Source organism: Ranitomeya imitator, chromosome 2 (genome assembly GCF_032444005.1).
Source record: "Ranitomeya imitator isolate aRanImi1 chromosome 2, aRanImi1.pri, whole genome shotgun sequence".
In the NCBI taxonomy this organism is placed as follows: Eukaryota; Metazoa; Chordata; class Amphibia; order Anura; family Dendrobatidae; genus Ranitomeya; species Ranitomeya imitator.
Window position 1 is genome coordinate 622,411,430 of NC_091283.1, and position 7,371 is coordinate 622,418,800.

The 7,371-nt window shown below is 44.0% G+C and overlaps 2 long non-coding RNA genes across 3 annotated transcripts; one reads left to right on the forward strand and one right to left on the reverse strand.

Annotated features, from left to right (window-relative positions):
• Window positions 1-577: 577 nt before the first annotated feature.
• On the reverse strand, window positions 578-2,659 carry LOC138665215 (uncharacterized). Of its 2 annotated transcripts, XR_011318435.1 has the most exons (4): window positions 2,401-2,659; window positions 1,897-2,261; window positions 1,470-1,550; window positions 578-1,262 (listed from the first exon to the last, which is right to left on the reverse strand). It is a non-coding gene; the product is annotated as an uncharacterized lncRNA (long non-coding RNA). The 2 variants fall into 2 exon arrangements; XR_011318434.1 differs by having other exon boundaries at window positions 1,470-2,261.
• A 97-nt stretch (window positions 2,660-2,756) lies between these two features.
• LOC138665214 (uncharacterized) lies at window positions 2,757-4,943 on the forward strand. Its single transcript, XR_011318433.1, has 3 exons — window positions 2,757-3,112; window positions 3,252-4,043; window positions 4,251-4,943. It is a non-coding gene; the product is annotated as an uncharacterized lncRNA (long non-coding RNA).
• Window positions 4,944-7,371: the final 2,428 nt, after the last annotated feature.

The following is a 7,371-nucleotide window of genomic DNA, read 5'->3' on the forward strand; positions in this document are numbered from 1 at the left end:
ACAATATGCAGCTTCCAGCAAAAAACCCCTATGGACCCAGAGGAGCAGATAAAATAAACTGCCCTAGATATCCAAAGAAAGGGACAGGGGAAGATGTCCAAATATAAACACTGAAATACCCTGCATAGTCTGATCCTAGGAGTGGTCAAAAGGTGAAAATAGTGCTGGAGAAAGCACCATAGGATAAATCCTGCTGCAGGAGGCTGTGAGGCTGAATAGTCACAGGGCAAATGCGACCGGAGGAGAAGCCCAACGCGTGTCGCTGTTCTAGGACAGCTTCGTCAGGGGAAGTAGTGCAAATACCCCCAATAGCGCTTAAATACCTTATAATCAATTGTGTGGTCAGGTCTGGTGTGTGGCTGGCAGAGCATGGGGGCCGGAAAACCGGAAGTGACTCACCAGGAAGAAGGGAAAATGAAAGTGTCCTGAATAACACACTGCACATGTGCCAATGGAAGGTCAAAACAGCTGAATGGATACAGGCAAAAAGCCTGAAGAAACGTAAGTGTTTATGACAGCGCAGCTCCCGGGAGCAGATGTGGTGACAGTCCTGCGATGCATGACTGTCACCACATCTATGGGCACAAGAGAGGAAGCATACTTGTACAGTCCATAGAGAGAGGCAGCAAGTACACAGCAAGGAAGAGAAAGCAGAACAAATCCTATAAGATTAATATAGAACCAGAAGATTAAATCCTGAAAAAAGATTTTATGATTATGTACATATATATACCAATAAATAAGCACATATATAGATCATAGTGTTATAACATGAAATAAATATATATATATATGTATTCCGGTGTGCAGACTTCATTAGAACATACAGTACATTGAAGACAGAATTAAATACTATCAAACTATGCTGAATCAGATTATTTCATCAATATATATACAGCATCCTCACAATATATATGGATAACACTTCCATGATATGATATTACACAGGATTACAGGCGGATACTTCAATTGTCCTGTTATGTAGTATATGGTCCAATGGGGAGGAGAAGAATTGGATCCCTCTCCCTTTCCCCCATATAATGTTCCATTTAGGTCCAGAGTCTTTTCCTCTTCTCCGAAGTTTTGTAAAAAAAAAAAAAAAAAAAAAAAAAACATATAAATTCTTCTCCAGACTTCCATATCACAACCAGAGGGAGTCGATGCCACTCAATATGCTGTTCGGGAAATGCATAACTCTATTCCAAACGTCCACCACCACCGCAGAAATCCTGAAGAAGAATAGCCGAGTTATCCCAAAAAACCTGTAAAAAGGAGGTCCTCGTTAATTCCATGGGGCGCCATAGAGTGGAGCTGGTAGATCCAACGGGATTCTACCTGTAGCAATTTCTTATGCAATGTGCCACCCCTATCGGAGGTCCTCAGATGTTCCAAACCAATAACTCTAGTATTGGTATAACTCCCAGCATGATGCGTCAAGTAATGAGCCGCCACCGTAGTAAGGGTCTTACCTTTGCGTCTATCAGCCACCGCTGTATTGATCGTGGAAAAATGTCCCTGAATCCTCCGGCGCAGCTCCTGTGTGGTCTGGCCTACATAGACACGAGGGCAAGTACATATGATGGCATAGATAACATTAGATGTTTTGCAATTAATGTAGGACTTTAATTTATGTGGCGTCTGATCTGTTGGGTTAATAAAGGAATCTCGCGTGGGGTGCATATATGTACATACCGTGCAATTCCCGCACGGAAAAGAACCTTTCAGGACAATACCACGATTCAATTTATGAGTGGGCCTAGAATAATGGCTCCTCGTAAGTATGTCCCTAAAATTGGGAGCCCTTTTTGCGGTCACTAAGGGTCGTGGGCTGATCACCTGTGCTGTTTGCGTGTCAGCAGTCAGGATTCTCCAGTGATTGTTCAGGATGTCCCTTACCTGGTTCCACTGAGTATGGTATCCGGTAATGAAGCGCACAAATTTGTCCGTTTCCTTCTTTGTAGGGACCAGTAAGGTGTCCTGTGTCTGTATTTTTGCTTTCTGATAGGCCTGAGAGATACATTTCTTGGGGTAATTCCTCCTCCTAAATCTCTCTGTAAGATCATGGGCTTCCCTACGAAAATCCTCGTCATCGGTACAGTTTCGTCGTGCCCTGAGGAATTGTCCCCTCGGAATGCCATCCCTCGTATGTTTTGGATGGAAGCTACGATACTCCAACAGACTATTAACCGCTGTGGGCTTGCGATAAAGACAAGTAGATAATTTGCCATTCTGACATTTAACCTCAAGATCCAGAAATTGCACTGCAACAGAAGAAAACTGGTGAGTCAAAAAAATATTAAAAGGATTATGATTGAGGACGTCCAGAAATTCCAGACATTCCTCAATAGAGCCTGACCAAATAAAGAAAATGTCGTCTATGAATCGCGACCAATGCCGTACCTTATTGATGAAGAAATTGGAGACATAGACGACAGTGTGCTCCCACCACCCTAAAAAAAGGTTTGCAAAAGCTGGGGCGCAGCGCGCCCCCATTGCCACGCCTGATGTTTGAATATAGAAGGTTCTGTCAAATAAGAAAAAATTGTGTCTCAAAACAAAGTCTAATAAATCAATAATGAAGGAGTCATGCATTCTGTCAGAATTGGTTTGTTGATCGAGGAAAAACATGATTGCCTGTAGGCCATCATCGTGACTGATATTCGAATAAAGGGATTCCCAAATGGCTGTAGAAAAAAATCAGTGTATTTACATTGATTTTTTTCTACAGCCATTTGTGCTTAAATTGCCTTCTCACATTAGGGACTCCTCACACTTTATCAGCATATACAAAGGGTTGGATTTATCATCAGGGGAGATTATGGTTACCTGTGACGTGGAATCCCTTTATTCGAATATCAGTCACGATGATGGCCTACAGGCAATCATGTTTTTCCTCGATCAACAAACCAATTCTGACAGAATGCATGACTCCTTCATTATTGATTTATTAGACTTTGTTTTGAGACACAATTTTTTCTTATTTGACAGAACCTTCTATATTCAAACATCAGGCGTGGCAATGGGGGCGCGCTGCGCCCCAGCTTTTGCAAACCTTTTTTTAGGGTGGTGGGAGCACACTGTCGTCTATGTCTCCAATTTCTTCATCAATAAGGTACGGCATTGGTCGCGATTCATAGACGACATTTTCTTTATTTGGTCAGGCTCTATTGAGGAATGTCTGGAATTTCTGGACGTCCTCAATCATAATCCTTTTAATATTTTTTTGACTCACCAGTTTTCTTCTGTTGCAGTGCAATTTCTGGATCTTGAGGTTAAATGTCAGAATGGCAAATTATCTACTTGTCTTTATCGCAAGCCCACAGCGGTTAATAGTCTGTTGGAGTATCGTAGCTTCCATCCAAAACATACGAGGGATGGCATTCCGAGGGGACAATTCCTCAGGGCACGACGAAACTGTACCGATGACGAGGATTTTCGTAGGGAAGCCCATGATCTTACAGAGAGATTTAGGAGGAGGAATTACCCCAAGAAATGTATCTCTCAGGCCTATCAGAAAGCAAAAATACAGACACAGGACACCTTACTGGTCCCTACAAAGAAGGAAACGGACAAATTTGTGCGCTTCATTACCGGATACCATACTCAGTGGAACCAGGTAAGGGACATCCTGAACAATCACTGGAGAATCCTGACTGCTGACACGCAAACAGCACAGGTGATCAGCCCACGACCCTTAGTGACCGCAAAAAGGGCTCCCAATTTTAGGGACATACTTACGAGGAGCCATTATTCTAGGCCCACTCATAAATTGAATCGTGGTATTGTCCTGAAAGGTTCTTTTCCGTGCGGGAATTGCACGGTATGTACATATATGCACCCCACGCGAGATTCCTTTATTAACCCAACAGATCAGACGCCACATAAATTAAAGTCCTACATTAATTGCAAAACATCTAATGTTATCTATGCCATCATATGTACTTGCCCTCGTGTCTATGTAGGCCAGACCACACAGGAGCTGCGCCGGAGGATTCAGGGACATTTTTCCACGATCAATACAGCGGTGGCTGATAGACGCAAAGGTAAGACCCTTACTACGGTGGCGGCTCATTACTTGACGCATCATGCTGGGAGTTATACCAATACTAGAGTTATTGGTTTGGAACATCTGAGGACCTCCGATAGGGGTGGCACATTGCATAAGAAATTGCTACAGGTAGAATCCCGTTGGATCTACCAGCTCCACTCTATGGCGCCCCATGGAATTAACGAGGACCTCCTTTTTACAGGTTTTTTGGGATAACTCGGCTATTCTTCTTCAGGATTTCTGCGGTGGTGGTGGACGTTTGGAATAGAGTTATGCATTTCCCGAACAGCATATTGAGTGGCATCGACTCCCTCTGGTTGTGATATGGAAGTCTGGAGAAGAATTTATATGTTTTTTTTTTTTTTTTTTTTTTTTTTTTTTTTTTACAAAACTTCGGAGAAGAGGAAAAGACTCTGGACCTAAATGGAACATTATATGGGGGAAAGGGAGAGGGATCCAATTCTTCTCCTCCCCATTGGACCATATACTACATAACAGGACAATTGAAGTATCCGCCTGTAATCCTGTGTAATATCATATCATGGAAGTGTTATCCATATATATTGTGAGGATGCTGTATATATATTGATGAAATAATCTGATTCAGCATAGTTTGATAGTATTTAATTCTGTCTTCAATGTACTGTATGTTCTAATGAAGTCTGCACACCGGAATACATATATATATATATTTATTTCATGTTATAACACTATGATCTATATATGTGCTTATTTATTGGTATATATATGTACATAATCATAAAATCTTTTTTCAGGATTTAATCTTCTGGTTCTATATTAATCTTATAGGATTTGTTCTGCTTTCTCTTCCTTGCTGTGTACTTGCTGCCTCTCTCTATGGACTGTACAAGTATGCTTCCTCTCTTGTGCCCATAGATGTGGTGACAGTCATGCATCGCAGGACTGTCACCACATCTGCTCCCGGGAGCTGCGCTGTCATAAACACTTACGTTTCTTCAGGCTTTTTGCCTGTATCCATTCAGCTGTTTTGACCTTCCATTGGCACATGTGCAGTGTGTTATTCAGGACACTTTCATTTTCCCTTCTTCCTGGTGAGTCACTTCCGGTTTTCCGGCCCCCATGCTCTGCCAGCCACACACCAGACCTGACCACACAATTGATTATAAGGTATTTAAGCGCTATTGGGGGTATTTGCACTACTTCCCCTGACGAAGCTGTCCTAGAACAGCGACACGCGTTGGGCTTCTCCTCCGGTCGCATTTGCCCTGTGACTATTCAGCCTCACAGCCTCCTGCAGCAGGATTTATCCTATGGTGCTTTCTCCAGCACTATTTTCACCTTTTGACCACTCCTAGGATCAGACTATGCAGGGTATTTCAGTGTTTATATTTGGACATCTTCCCCTGTCCCTTTCTTTGGATATCTAGGGCAGTTTATTTTATCTGCTCCTCTGGGTCCATAGGGGTTTTTTGCTGGAAGCTGCATATTGTGGTGGGGTGTTGCATGCTATTTGCATGCTGTGTGGCTTGTATTATACTTGACTGTGTGCATATTTGTTGTTATATGGTTGTATACAGCGTGTTCATTTCAAATTTTGACTATATATAGTTACATTAATAATATTAAGTGCAGAGGGCAGGGACACGTCTGGAAGATTTCATACGTTTATATATCTATGTATATTTTGGCATACAGTGTTCACAGGGGCATCTGCACGGAGGTTATGTGTGATTTTAGATGTTTTTAATTATGTTCCCAATAAAGCTTATATTATTTTTATCATAACTTTGGTGGTGTGCAGATATTTTGATGGCTCTTGTTTCTTGTGCTTTTGTTAGTTTACTTATATCTCTATTTTCACAGAGTCCTCTTCTGGTGAATCCCATTCTGGACTTCTCTGGTCTCTCCGGTTCTCACTCCAGGTTGTCTTGCCTCTCCTCACGGAATCCTCCAGACCCTGCTACCAGTGGAAACTACCTTGCTGGATTTCATGGAGCTTCTGGGATTGTCCCCACCAGCTGGCTCAAGTATTCTACTGTGTTGCTAGTTTGTCAGTATGGGTCGTCCTCTGGTCCTGGATTCGTAGCATTCAGGCCACCTGGTGTTGTGACGGGGGAATCCCTGTATAGGGGTACACCTTGCCCGGTGCTCCACTACGTGGTACAGTGCTGTGATCCAGAGGTTCTCTCCCTCTGACACCTGTTTCCTTTTTGTTAATAAATATCTTTTGGTTTATGAGAGCTACTCTCCTGTCTTTTGAGTATCGGGTATACAGCCGCCACTGCACCATCAGTGGTCTAGTGAGTCCACTTTACCTTGTCACACCCTGTGGGCGTAACAGTTAGCCCAGGCCATGGACTCCGCTGATACCCGATTCTCAGTCCAGAGAGAACTAGCTGCGCTTTGTCAAAGCCAGGATCAGCTAGTTTCCTTCATGCAAACTCTGGATACCCGCTTATCTACTCTACAGGCTACCGAGTCCACCAACGTGACCCAGCTACCAGAGCTCCGTCTGGAATTCAATCGCCAACATGAGATGCAGGCCCGCTTGTTGGACTACATGACCTCTGTGGATGACCGGTTAACTAAGGTACAGCATCCTATGCTTGAGCCCACCATGAGAGACTGTCCTCCTCGTCTCTGCAAGCCTCCTCGTTACTATGGTGACCCCAAGTTGTGCAGAGGATTTCTTAACCTATGCTTGCTGCATTTTCGTTTTTTGCCTCAGCATTTTCAGACAGACATGGCCAAGGTGGCTTTCCTTGCCTCTCATCTGGAGGGAGAGGCTTTAGCTTGGTTCAACCCCCTAATGGAGCGGAATGATCCCATTGTGTCTGATCTGCAGGTATTCTTGGACACGTTCCGCAAGATATTTGATGAGCGTGGTCGTGTCACATCTGCCATGGAGTCTCTCTTTGATTTGCAACAGGGCTCTCTCTCTGTCGGTCAGTATGCCATCCGTTTCCGTACCTTGGCTTCGGAGCTCCAGTGGTCCAATGAGCCCCTGGTCGGAGTCTTCCGGCGAGGGTTGTCTGGAAGAGTCAAGGACGAATTGGCAGGCAGGGACCTACCCGAGACCCTGGATGATCTCATATCCCTCGCCATTCGGATTGACATGCGTCTTCAGCAGCGCTCCAGAGAAAGGCTTCTCGAGAAGCAATTTCCTCATCCAGCGTCTTCTTCACCGAAACCTCGGTTTTCGTGTCCTGCTCCGGTCTTTAAGGATGTGCCCATGGAGCTTGACCGCGTGAGGGTGAAGAGGAATCAGCAGGAGGAAATTCCCACTAGGAATCCATATCGTTATGGTGGACGCTCCACTTCCGGTCAATGCAGTGGAACTG